This window comes from Brassica napus, chromosome C9, assembly GCF_020379485.1.
Source record: "Brassica napus cultivar Da-Ae chromosome C9, Da-Ae, whole genome shotgun sequence".
NCBI lineage: Eukaryota > Viridiplantae > Streptophyta > Magnoliopsida > Brassicales > Brassicaceae > Brassica > Brassica napus.
The window spans coordinates 21214941-21229006 of record NC_063452.1 but is presented as its reverse complement, the minus strand read 5'-3'; the positions used below and the strand labels follow the sequence as shown (position 1 = coordinate 21229006).

The following is a 14066-nucleotide window of genomic DNA, read 5'->3' as shown; positions in this document are numbered from 1 at the left end:
GCTCCATACTCTTCATCTCAAACCTGAAAATGCAACACTATCGAGACAGAACTCCCTACATTCATTTAAGAGTAGCGTGAGCTTCTCATCACAGGCATCATTCAGGGTAGACGGTCTAGGTGTGGAACAGGCTATTTAATGGTGGAGTTAAAAGTGTTTAGGGGCTACCATTTCATTGAAGAGGATGCAGGATATCACACAAAATGACAAGAGATGATAGATCCATTGATGTCCACAGCCTCTACTCGTTTTTGCTCTATCTGGTGCGACTGTTCTGATGACGGAACATGCAACTGATTGTTCTGCGTTCCACTTTCCTTTTGGTACCCACTCCTTTGCTCGATCTTTCCAGTGGCTCATGTTTCTTTGATCTCATCCCCTTCTCCATCACCTTATTTTGGTTTTTTTTTTTTTTTTTTTTTTTGAAGACTGATATGGTGATGTGACAAAGAAGGAGGTCATACATGATGGTTCTGAGTGCCACTGGTGGTTCTGATTTCGCAACCATCCTGGTTCTCCACCCCTGCTCTTGCGCAGTTCATTGGTTATGGAGCGGTTGCTCCCTTAATCTGCTTGTTCTCCTTTCTGCCATAATTTCTGGAGCAGTAACAAGTAGGAGGCTGCGTTGATCCTTTCCCCTCCGACCTTTTTGCACATATCTGCACATATGACACTGAAAAACAAATGCATGAAGGTGGAATAAAGGCTAAGGTGCAGGGTGAGAACTAGCTAAAGATGAGCTAGCCACTCAGGATCAGCAAGATGGATAAAAAGGATAAGAAGTCCTGAGTGTGTTCTCGTTTCTCTGATCTAATGCCCATAACAAGAAGAATTTCAGTTAAGATTAGGTTCAAGTAAGGTGGAGTTAAGTCTACCCAGTGTAACCTGATCGGCTGAGAACTTCTGGAGAATCAAGTGAGATATGTCAGGGTGTTCCAGGTCCACATGTGTGTCTTTCGCCACTGCTAAGGTCACTGAATGATAACTAAAGCACAAGGTGGTCAGTGATCAACACAAAATAAGGTCCTAATTTCCACAAAGTTTTGACTGACTCAATAAAAACTGATTCAAATTGACCCAAAAGAAAAACAAAAGAAAGAAACGAGTTAGTAAACAACGAAAACCCTCCCCCAGACTTACTTCACAACGTCCCTGGTGTGAAAATAAATCAGAGAGAAGGAGAAAACAAGAACAAATTTTTTTTTTTTTTTTTTTGGGTTGAGATACTTACCTGAGTGGAGCAGGCGCTCCATGAAAATTCTGGGTGTTCTATCGTTAGATGATCGCCTGGAACAACCGCTCTTTTCAGGGGGTAGGTTGTTCCGTTTCTGCAACCCAGAATTTTTGAAATATCTCGGATTTTTTTTTGCTTTTTGACCTGAGACTCAATAAACTAAAACGAAAATAAGTAAACAAAAACAAAACCAAGTTATATTTACACGTACCAGTGGGTTGCCTCCCACCAAGCGCTTGGTTTAAGTCTCTAGCTTGACTTGGTGACTGGGATCAGTCGGGTTGAGCAGGAGGACTTGTTCCAAAACAAGCTCCACAATCAGACATGTTCAACTTCAAAACTCTGCTCAGCAACCCTTTCACAGCAGCTTCTCCTTTCTCTTTCAGCTCATGTGTGAGCATTACTTTGACTTTAGAGAAAGGTTTAAAGGTACCCTTGCACTTTACCTCATACTCAATGGATTTCTCATCACACAAGCGAGGTATCAAAGTCATCATAGGATCACCCTTGACCCTTTTCTTCTGAACTTTCTGTTTCACCCTTGAATTCTCTCTGAATTTAGTAGGATCAGTGTTAGGATCTTCATCAGGTAACAGCCTGCTCTCACCCTTATCACCATGCTCCTTCTCTGGAACAACCTTCAGCTTTTCTACATCAAACACTGAGATGCGAGAGGCGTGTGATGAGGAAGATCTGGTGGGTACAGCCTTGTAGAAAACTTTCTTGTTGATGTTGGAGAAGCAGACTCTCTTGTTGGGCATATCGATGGTTGCTCCAACAGTAGCCATGAATGTCCTTCCAAATATCAAAGGCATCTCATGATCCTTGTTCATCTCAACAACTTGAAACTCAGCAGGAACAATGCATTCCCCTACTTGAACATGAAGGCTGCGGATGGTTCCATATGGGACTGCTCTAGGAGAGTTTGCAAAGGTCAGGGTCAGGTGAGAGCGCTCAACATCAGCAATACCCAAATCCTCTACAATAGCCTTTGAGACGAGATTCACACAAGAACCAGAGTCACAAAGAGCATCCTTGAAGGTTGTTCCTGCGATGGAACATGGGAAAACAAACTTTCCAGGATCATCAACCTTAGGCAATACCTTCAGTGCTGGTGTAGACAGAGCTTTGGCATATAGGACCTTGATCTCCTCTTGAGTCTCTCTACAGTTTCTAAAAAACTTGAGCAATGGACGAATCTGCAGAGCATCTTCAAATGCAAGTTCTTTAGGAAGCCTTCTCACCATCTTGTTAAAACCTATCAGCTGCTCTTCACTAATGGGATCCATCAGATGTCTAGGTGGAATTGGATAGGGAACCTTGGGAACATAGACTCGAGATGGTGGAGTCTCAGCAGGTTCGCTAGGAGCAGTCACTCCAGAGCTAGCAGACTGCTCTGCTCTCTCTTCTGCGCCTGGAGCAATCTCAGCGAACGGCTGCTCTATTGCATTACAGTGCTCAGTCCTAGGATTTTTATCAGTTCTTTCAGGGAGCGTCTCTTGTTGCCTCTTGACACTCTCAACTGTTTGAGCAAGCTGAACATCGATCTTTCTTATATGGATCGCAAGATTGGCATACTTGTTATTCAGCTCAGTGAACATGTTGCCCATCTTGGTGTCTATTTCCGTGGTTACCTGATTCAACGCCTTGGCCTGAACCTGCTGACCCTGCAACAGCTGTTGCATCATCATACCCAGACCCATCAACTCATCTGGTTGACTGTTCCCGTTAGTTGAAACAGCTTGCTGATTGCTCTGCGGTTGTCGCTTGTTCTGGTTCTAAATATGCTCGGCCGTAGCTTGCTCCATGTTGAAGACGTGCCCTTGGTTGTTTTTCAGTAGCTGATCAACCTTGGCAGTCAGCTCATCTATTTTCTGGGTGTCAGAACTGTTCCCTTTCTTGGAGCAATCACTCTCCTCTTTCTTATTAGCTGAGCTAGCAGCCATGTTCTCAATCAGCTTCAACGCTCCATCAGTGGTTTGAGTCATGAAGTCTCCATTGCTCGCAGAGTTTAGAGCACCTTGGTATTTCCAGTCCACTCCATCATAGAAAATGTCCAGGAGGTAATCATCATCAAATCCATGGTGAGGACATTCTCTGCGATAGTCATTGAAGCGCTCCCATGTGTCGCAGAAAGGCTCATCAGTGAGCTGTCTGAAGGAGGTGATCTTGTTCCTCAATGCAGTTGTTCTCGCCTTAGAGTAGAAATGGCTGAGGAACGCTGATCGGACATGTTCCCATGAAGTGAGAGAGCCGGTAGGGAGAGAGTTCAACCACCGTGCAGCTTTTCCATCAAGAGAGAATGGGAATAACATGCACGTGATGTAGTCTGGTGGAACACCATTCACGCGAGTTAAACTACAGACTTTTTCGAAGCTCTCAATATGCTCCATTGGAATTTCTGTAGAGAGACCAGAGAACACCTTTCTCTGTACTAGACTGATCAAAGCAGGCTTGATCTCGAAGTCCTGCCTGGTGCAGAGTGGAGGAACAATGGCAGAGCGCGTAGGAGGGATGTTGCAAGGAATGTTTCTCTGCCCGATTGGAACAGTTTGCGCTTGTTGTTCCTGCCGCGCGAGAGCAGCCTGTTCAGCAGCATCCTGCTGAGCTTGGATGGTCTGCTGCATTTGTTGCATCTGCTGCTTCATGGGTGCCATAGCCGCAGTGAGATCATCCTGATTGGCGTGATCACCCATAGTGGTGTCGGTTTGCCTTGGCTGTTGACGATTTGTTCTTTCTAACCTTGCTAGCTCCTGGTTGGTAAATGTAACTAACTCTCCTTGTGCGTTTCTCCGAGTATGTCTACTGGTAATGCACCTGAAAAATTAGCTGCAACAAAAAGGATAGAGCACGTTAGAGGTCTTAGACTAAATAAATAACCGAAAAATAAAGGTAAAAAGATGGTCCCCGGCAACGGCGCCAAATTGATATTACGTGTATACGCACACCAATTAACCTAATGTGCACACTACCACAATCGAATGGTATGTCGATGTAGCACTTTAGGATCGAATCCACAGAGACCAACTATTACACTTTATCTTTATGGGATCAATATCAAGCTAAAACAATATGGGGGTTTAAAGATTTGAGGGTTTCGTGAGAAACAAGTAACAAGATTAATTAAAGTATTCAGATAACTAAAATGCTAGCCTAGGGTGGTTTGATCGGGTGTTAAGCAAGTGTGAGCCAAACAATTATTCAAGTTTAATTAAGAGCAAGTCTAGAACTCGGATCACTCAAGTAGAACAGTCCACTGTCGTGGTACTGCTCCCTATGCTGATCGATCTTGATACCTAAACTCTCGTTTGGATCAAGATGCGACAGCAAGCAATAGAGGTCAAGTCCGATATGTTCACAAAACACCCTAACATCTACTTTCGCTGGTTAGGGATGCAATGCTCATTCAAGTTATGTCTAGCAACCTATAACACTTTTGATGAATAGATTAAACCCAGAATCAGGCACTAAGTGGTTAACTTGATGCAAGCCTTAAGAACAACAGTGAATGAAGACAATCGATTTATAACTTATTTATGTCAAGCTCACGGATCTAACACCCTAACACCCTAGACTAAGCAAGCTGACTACTCAGCCATAGCTACAGAGAACACAGAGATAATAGATGAAGAAAACATGTTGAATTAATAAAATAAAAGAGATAGGGTTCAGGATTCTTCTCAAGAGTGTAGAGATCCTTCTCCCTTTACAATAAGCAAATCCAACAATGGAGTTTTCGGGTCTGGTTCCTCTCTGTAAACTAGCGTAGGATGATAAAGAGAAACAGAAAATATGATATATCAAAGCCACAGGCGGCTGGGAGAGAAAATAGGGATAATTAGGGCAAATCCCGTAATGATTGTAGTTTCCTTAAAAATCTCTGCCGCTGGAACACTCACTCGGAACAGTCACTCGGGTTGCTCCGCTATCTGACTGTTCTGCGTGAAAACCACCAAATTGCATTGTTTTCTGCCTCTTTTGTTCCAGCTGGTTCATCTCTCATCCAATGCAACTTCAGACCTGTAATGACTCCAAAAGGACTAGAAAGACTCGATAAAGACTTGAAAACCAATTTAAAAGCATATATACAAGATGTATAAAACACCATATATCACTCTGGTAGTGTTCTTTCTCTATCCGGATACACTTGTTCTACTTGATATCTAGATTTAACTGTATATCTCCCATTATTTGTAAAATGCCATCCATCCTGATGTGCTGTCTGAATTCGACTTAAAGGTATATTTTCAATAATTTTCACATCGTTCGGATCCACCAGAGTCCGAATAGTCTGTGAATTCCATGTTCTCGATGTTACATCGATTAGAGAATCCACTGTAAGTGTCGGGCTTAACATAGGTTTAAAAACCTATAAAATTGGTTAGATAAAATTGAATGTAAAATTATATTATGTTTTTATATATGTAAAATCAATTATGATGAGGTAAACGAAAAAGCAAACTCAAATTTTAAACAATTACCACCATCGAATTACTAAAATAAAAACAACAAAAAATATTATTTAATATTTTGTGTCATGTCTATACTTTATTAATTTTGAAACATGTTTTGATACGTAGAGAAAAAGAAAAAATTGAAAATACATAATTGATTTTCAATTGCAAACATTCCACTATTTTAGATATTTAATTCCGCGCCTATCACCTAGTTATACATGTATATGCATGCATATCTTCATAACTTTTGGAAGATGTATTTATTCATGAAGATCTTCTTATACTCAGCTTCACAAAAGTTTCATACACATTCATGAAAGTCTTCCTAGACTCAAATTCTAGACATATACAAAAATTTCTTCCTACACTTTTTTTAAGAAAAACCAGATGTAAAAAAAGATTTGAAAAAAATTCAAATTGTTTTGTTCAAAAATAAAAATTTTATTTAATTTATTTTGTTAAAATTATTTATAGAGTAGGGGCAAAATTTTCAACTACCTCTTTAATAAAACCTATTTTAGTTATTTTTATTCGTATGTGCTTTTTGTGAAATATTTTGTTGTTATCCTATTCCTAGGGTATTTCTCTTTTTTTTTTCAAATAAAAATTCCCTTGGATAGCTTTTTAGTTTATTTTCACAAAATAGTCATCAAATAGGAAAATGACTAAAATAAGTTTTATTAAGGGGTAAATATATATTTATACTCTAGTGTTAACAAATATAGATTTAGAGCTAAGAAGTGGAGTTTTGAATGTGGATTTCAAAAATTTTAAAAATTCAAATTAAAAAGGTCTATATTTTCATTTTCTTTTTTTTAAGAACTATTTTGATGACAAAGATTTAAAAATAGCTATTCGAGAGATTTTCCCAAAAAAAAATCATGTCAACTATAATTTTTAATCTATCTATTCTATTAAAATACAAGTGTGACCTATTGATATTAGTTTAGTCCAACAAATATTTTCCATGATACCTACCTTTTGATATGATAACTGTATATAAGAAAAATACAAACTTTATACAATAACCACCGTATCAGTTAACCTAATAACCACCACATCAATTTTCACCTAACTGCATCAATATATTTGGGCATCAATAATATACCGAACTCTCTAGTATTCTATTAAAATAGAAACATGACCTATTGATAAATGTTATGTCCAACTATGTATTTCTTTTTATTTAAGAGACCTATATATAAATATAAAGTGAATTGTATAACTATTTCCTTGTGCAACGCAGAATGTACAACGATAACTGGTTTTTTACTAATAAAATTATTTTGTAACCTCCACTTTCCCATATTTTCGGGATCCATTTCTCTCAAAATACATATATTTAGACGACAGTTATAAATATTAAATGAAATATTATTACTTCCTTTTGGTGAATACCTAATGCGGATGGTTGACCTATTATACTAAAGTAATCATTTAACCTGTGTCATTGGTATATTACTCCTCCTCTTCTTTAGTTATATAATTTTTCATATGTGAAAATATTATAAATACATAAATTTAAGTATTTAACAAAATCAGTTAAAATACAGAAAATTCAGTTCATCCAAAATCTATACAGTATATTTTTGGAAGTAAATTTAAGGTTACTGAAATTATTCAAGTTATTACTACCATGGCGAGTATCATTTATAAAAAGATATGATTCAATTTCATTAAATAATATTTATTTTTACTTCAAAAATTATAAATCAAAATCAAAATATATTTACTTGGATAAAAAAATATACTTGATAAAAGTAAATAATAAAAATAACTTCAAGTGATTGATAAAAAATTACAATTAATGTTTTTACAATTAAAGTTTTTACCGGTTATTCTATGTGACATAAAAATGATTATCAAATACAAAATAAATTGAATAAAAGTATTTGATTATTTTTATCATAAAATTTTAAAATAAGAATTAATCATTGTGAGAAAAATCAAAAAGATTAATTATACTTCATGTTGATTTTATCCTTTGAATATAAAATTGAAGCATATATATTATTTTATTTTCATATAATTATATGTACATGTATATTATTTCATGAAATAAAAACTATCAGTTAACGCAAAAAGATTCACAATATTGTTATACAAATTAATATATCAACCTTTTAAATTTAAGATTTTTTTGTTGTAATACAGGTCAACACCTAATATAAATTAAAATCATGTACACAAGTTTAATAGAATAAATTTGTAAAATTGAAAACTAAAAACATCTATCTATACTAATAAAGTAGAATTTTTTATATCGGGGAAAAAACGTCACCTGTCCTTTCTAAATGCCACAATAAAGTGGACTTTTCTTTTGTTTTAAAAGAAGTTGGGCTTTCTACCTAAAAGCTTTGTCACGACCATCGATATCGTTTCGCCTCTTCCACTTCTCCACCGATGTTGCCGAATGATTTCTGCGAATCTCCGTTTCTTTAGAGTTATAACGATCCACTCTCAATCAGTCAATCCTTTCTTAACTCTTATGTTGATAAGCCATGATATTCTTCCACCTCTCTTTGTTTCTCCTCATATATAAACCTTATCTTCCTATAAATGAGAGAGGAAGAGGCAGAGATAGGACGAGGAGGAGCTGCTGAGACAGATATGAAGCGTAAAAATGAAGAAGAAAAGGCCCGGGAAAGAACAGGGCGTTATTCATAGAGAGAAGCTGCTACATTGAAAACGAGACAAGAGATGACACTTCCTCTTGGAGACAAACATGAGAAAGGATCTCTACTCAAGTAAGTTCTCCTTTCTTTGCCAACCGTCACTTATACAACGCTCATTAATACTACCACTAATCTATGCAGAGCACATTGATCTATTTTGCTTTTATTGCTTCTTTTAAATTTTGGTTATCTGTCTAATTCTCATTGATCAAACATCTGCAATTCCTTCTTTTGACTTGGGATATGAGAATATTTTAGAATGTTTTGATTTATTGCCATACAGAGATGAATCGAGAGTGGGAATCTAACATATCCAAAGACTTAGCAGAAACTCCATAACTTTGCGCTTACTCCTAACAACCTTCTCAGAAGCTTCATCTCTCGGTAGTGCACTGAACACAACATTGGACAACCTTCAGCTTACATTATTGGCAGGTACGGAGACATATCAGTAATCACCGCATTGGTTCACAGGCTCTCAAGGTGATCCATAAAGGAACACAGAAATGCTGTTACTGAAATCTGTTCTTTGTCAGACAAATCACATTGTCATTGCTGAATCATGAGCCAGTCCCTGTTTTGGTGAACCTTTAACCTCATAGGAAGTTCCGACCCAGGAATTTGTGTCATCAACCTCTCTATATGACAACAACAAATATCTGATATTGTTTGCTGGTGCAGTCACTTCAATAGTTAAAGTCCTTAGAGCTGGAACCTTCGAAGCAAGAGAAAACACAGCAGCGACACTCTTTAGACTTCCGTGAGCCGATGAGAACAAGATCATAATAAGTAGTGCAATGCCTGCTTTTAGTGGCTCTTCTCTTGAACGGGACTCAAGAGCAGCTGGGGCAGCATTGTTCAGTCTCCGCATTGATCAGGGAAACAAAGGCAGAGAGATTATAGGCTGTATAGTAACTGTATTGGTTAAGATGCTAAGCTTTGACAATACTCTTGGACCCATGATAAGACTGACGGTATGTGTTTTATTGTAATGAATGTTACTTTGATTTGTTGTTTAGGGAGCCTGTTTAGTTTTTGTACTTGCGAATAATTTACTTTCTTATTTGCATTAACAACATTGGACTAATTCTACATTTTTTTAAAAAAAATTTTTTGATGCTCACTCTGTTAGAAATAAGAGAACCAAAATACGACCGGGAAAGCAGTACGAAAGAACTAAGGGGTGGGGAGGGGATGCTGTGGTTCCCGTTGCACAATGACAAAAGGATTGACAAATTCCTAAGTTTCAAGAGGAATAGATGGCAAAGACCTCAGGCTGAGAAAGAAGTTCAAAACCACTTAGGTTGTGGGGTTTCAGTTAAAGAATAGTAAGATACCTAAGGTAAAAAAGGTAAGTTTCGATCTTGCTGATCATGAACTCGAACCAAAAGGAGAAGTCTCTGGAAGAAAGGGAGGGTTTGAATACTGCTGAAGAGGAGGTGGAAGTTGTGAGGTTGAAATCAAGATGACGAAGCAAAAAAGCTCTAACTCAGGCTATTAGCTAACTGGGAATTGACAGCGTTTGAGTTTCACGCATGTGGTGGATCAGATCGCAAGTGTTTCAGTTCATCAGCTTCAAGTTGATGTGGTTGTGGTTACACTTGAAGCTTTTATGGTTATGCTTAGATGCTGGTGAAAAAAATACTATAAATGCACACATTTTGGCTATTGTAGTTAAATCGAATATATAGAAAGATTGTAGAAGTCGCAATTAGAAAAAATATATATTTAGGATTCAAAGAACCAAACAAAGCTACTGAGATTTTGTTGAAAATCGAGATACCATAACATCTCTGTTTCATTCTTACTATGATGTTCTAAGCACATTTCTTTTATGTATTACACAGACATTAATGTGGTTTGGAAATTTTTGCTTCTGCAGTTTTGTTTCAGAGTTTTGTGTTTATGGAGATTTAGAAACCTCTTCTTTATATGTTTTCTACGTGGGAACCTGTCGATTTCCGTTTAAATAAAGAAACTAGGAAAACCCTAATTTCCCAGAGGACCCGGATATCTGCTAATTATCACACGTCAAGCAATCAGAACACGAGAATAACAACGATAAGAATAAGAAATCGAAAAAGAGAGCAAAGTAGATCTTATTCCGAATCTGCGTATGAGCGTTTACAACAAGGTATAAGCCTGGGCTCGAGAGCTGTCGGCGAGATTCCTAGTTCTAGCAACCCTAAGACGGCTAAACCTAATTGAGTCGCAGCTCGAAATAACAAAAACGGAAAATTGCCTAAATTGCTCTAAGTGCTAAGTTTGCTCTGAAAAGTCCTCCGCCATGCTCCTCGCCTAGGACTCCTTATATACTAACTCCAAGGTCGGTTTACACTTTTACTCTTCTGCCCTTAAGCCGTCATAGCATAAAAATGGAGATATTTCATTTTTCCTGATCTTCCAATTATCTTCAAAACTTCCGTATTTATCCGCGGAAACTTGACATTTATCCTTCCTTGTGGACCAAGCGTAAACCGTGCTGCAGTTTACGGGCTTTTGGTTAAGAAATCGTAGGATGGGCCTCGAGTCGTGTTTTAGATCCCTTTGGGCCGTCTTCCGACTCGACACGTTTACTACGAATTCTTTTTGATAAAGAACGAACTTTCCGCGGTTTCTAATCCGCGAAGTTTGACCGATGAATTTGAATAGCGGAAAACATGGACTGAGCTTGCTACGGTCTTCGGGAGATAGCATTCGAAGGTTTGACGAGAATGCATGGATTGATGTCGTATCGATGTTCGGAAGGGTTCAATCGCCACACAGCGACTGAACTTCGGCTCGAGCTCGGTCGCTACGTAGCGACCGAGCGGGACGATCAGTCGGTCGCTACGTAGCAACCGAGCTTGGCCGAGCTCGGTCGCTACGTAGCGACCGAGCGGTATGATCGCTCGGTCACTACGTAGCGACCGAGCGGGACCAGTGCTTGGTCGCTACGTAGCGACCGAGCTTTGGCTCGAGCTCGGTCGCTACGTAGCGACCAAGCGGGACGATCGCTCGGTCGCTACGTGGCAACGTGCGGGACGAGCGTTTGGTCGCTACGTAGCGACCGAGCTTTGGCTTGAGCTCGGTCGCTACGTAGCGACCGAGCGGGACGATCGCTCGGTCGCTACGTAGCAACCGAGCTTGGCCGAGATCGGTCGCTACGTAGCGACCAAGCGGTACGATCGCTCGGTCGCTACGTAGCGACCGAGCGGGACGATCGCTCGGTCACTATGTAGCGACCGAGCGGGACGAGCGCTTGGTCGGCGACCGAGCTTTGGCTAAAGCTCGGTCGCTACGTAGCGAGCGAGTTGGACGAGCGCTCGGTCGCTACGTAGCGACCGAGCTTTGACTCGAGCTCGGTCGCTTTGTAGCGACCGAGCTTTGGCTCGGACTTGGTTGCTACGCAGCGACCGGACAGCGTGTATGCGTGGTAATTACGCAACGGTCGAGCTTGGTTAGTTTGGTTTGAATCTTCAAGGATACTTCTTCGTAAAATCTTCGTGTTTGGTTATATTTTACGAAAGTTACATCTTCCTTTTTACTATCTCTTTCGGAAATACGATCTCCGAGGATTTTCGGGTGGTAATTCCGTCGTAACCGTTTTTGACCCCAACAGTTAGCCCCCCCAGCCCGTTAGGATCATGCATCGTAGGATCCTAGCGTGCGGTTAGGCATGTTCGGGATGTTAGGCGTGATGGATGGAGTTAATATCCGAAAGTCCGAGCTTGAACAGTAAATCCTCATGCTTATAAGAAGTGAGGTAACTTGTTTCATCATTTTTTCACTTTCTTGTCTTTCTCTAAGATCTTTCTTAAGAAAAAATTTTCTTTCTTTCTCTCCACCCTTTTCCTCTATTTTCTTAGGAGAAGTTTAAAGATGTCGAGCAAGAAAAAGATTGCGAAAAAAGGGTCTTCATCCGCGAGTGCTTACGAAGAGCTCATTGTTCCAAAGATGGAGTTCGTGCCTCACTCGGTACATCCTGCCCAGAACGAGGCATGGTGGGTTGCTCATTATGGCTCGTTTACCCCTCCCAAGGAGAAGTCGTTCCCGGTCCTGACCCATCGTGGAGTCGAGAAAGGGGATGCAAGCAGGAGTACCGAAGTGTTTCTCGCGATCATGCGATCGTTCTACCATATCCCGGATGCTGTGGAGTTCCGGGTTCCTCGCCGTGGGGAATGTGCTAACAGCCCCCCAGAGGGTTACTTCACTTGCTACGAGGCGTTCGTAGTGCGTTGTCGCCTATGGTTCCCAATACCCGAAATTCTCGTCCGAGTGTTGGACCGTTTCGAAGTTGCGATAAGCCAGTTGACTCCCCTTGCCATTCAGCATCTTATTGGGATCCTGATCCTAAGCTACGAGCATGGCCTTTCCCTTTCCGTCGATCATTATGAAGCGCTTTTGAGGCTTCAACTTGTCACAGATACGGATAAGCATAGGTTGGTCCCTCGGAAATTTATGTCAGTGGTTAAGAAGTTCATTTCGAACTTCAACTCGTGGAAGAAGTTCTTTTTCTTTGTTCGTATAGACGCTGCGTCCGTCGAAGAGAGTTGCATTCCACTGTTCCGGAGGTTGCCGAATGATCGTCCCTTCATCAACCCTCTTGCTCCGTTCCCTGAGGACATCATTGCGGTGAGGGATCTTCTCAGGAACGGTCCCTTCTTCTGGACTTCTTTTACGCCGAAGAGGGTTCGGAAGGCACTGAGATTCGTGCAACCCGGTCCTGCTTTGGCTGCGGACACGGGAAGCGACTCCGAATCTGACGACCAGAATCCCGTCGAAGCTCCAACAGCTGTGCCGGAGTCGAGCTCTCGGAAGGGAAAAGATGTCGATCTTGGCGACATAGAATTTTCGATGGATGACTCTATGCTTCCAGGATGGGATCCGAACCTTGCTTACGGCGATGGGAGTGGTTCGAGCGAGGTCCCTATTCCGGATTTCGATGATTTCTTTGCTGATCTGCCACCGGGTTTCGATGCTCCTCCTCCTACGAAAGAATCGGCGAGGCCGAGAGTCGTTGCGGAAGGATCTCGCATCATCAATGGGGTTAGTTTTTTGAGAATTTTTTGGTGATTGTCCTATGTATATATATATTTATAACATGTCAATCGATTTTGCAGGGCCTGAGCTTGCTGGGCTCGGCCATTGAGGCGGGCCATAGAGAAGCCATGGTCTACCGCTTCAAAGCGGAGAAAGCGGAGCGGGATCTCGCTCGCGTGCAAGGCGAGATGTTGGAGCGAGAGGCGCAACTTACTCGTGATCATGCGCGGGCCATCCGCAAAGCGGAAAGGAAAGGCAAGAGGGAAATCGTCGAGGTGATGAAGACTCGTGCCTCTCAATTCCAGGTTGAGTATGGGAACCTCAAGAATGCCTTTACCTTGGTGGGTGACTTTCGTGAGTGCCGCGGTTCGGTCGGAAGTCTTTGGAGGACGCGAGCCGATGACTATGCGTTTGAGGAGGAAATGAGCTTGATGAAGAGTGGGATGAATGAACGTGCCCACGCTGAGGCGCTTATCCCTCCGATCGACGAGCGGATTCAAGGGTTCTGGGATTCCATCCCGGTTTCCCCTGATACCGAGGAGGTTTCGACTGGGTTTCCCGATGATGGCGAGGAAGTGGATCGTCCCGCGGATGCGTTCGGTGCTTCGTTGTCCGGGGACTTTGACTTTGGATTATGAGAGGTGGAATAGTTATCGAAAGAGAGATGCTCGTCTTTCT

At 40.9% G+C, this 14066-nt stretch overlaps 1 long non-coding RNA gene and 1 other non-coding gene across 3 annotated transcripts; both read left to right on the top strand.

Moving 5' to 3' along the window:
• The first annotated feature begins 3310 nt into the window (after positions 1-3310).
• Positions 3311-3417, top strand: LOC125593673. The gene has a single exon (XR_007329573.1). It is a non-coding gene; the product is annotated as a small nucleolar RNA R71 (small nucleolar RNA).
• A 4447-nt stretch (positions 3418-7864) lies between these two features.
• LOC106352238 lies at positions 7865-10331 on the top strand. 2 transcript variants are annotated; one of them, XR_001271558.3, is made up of 3 exons: positions 7871-8438; positions 8650-9340; positions 9499-10331. It is a non-coding gene; the product is annotated as an uncharacterized LOC106352238 (long non-coding RNA). The 2 variants fall into 2 exon arrangements; XR_007328421.1 differs by lacking the exon at positions 9499-10331 and having other exon boundaries at positions 7865-8438; positions 8650-9489.
• The last annotated feature ends 3735 nt before the right edge of the window (positions 10332-14066 follow it).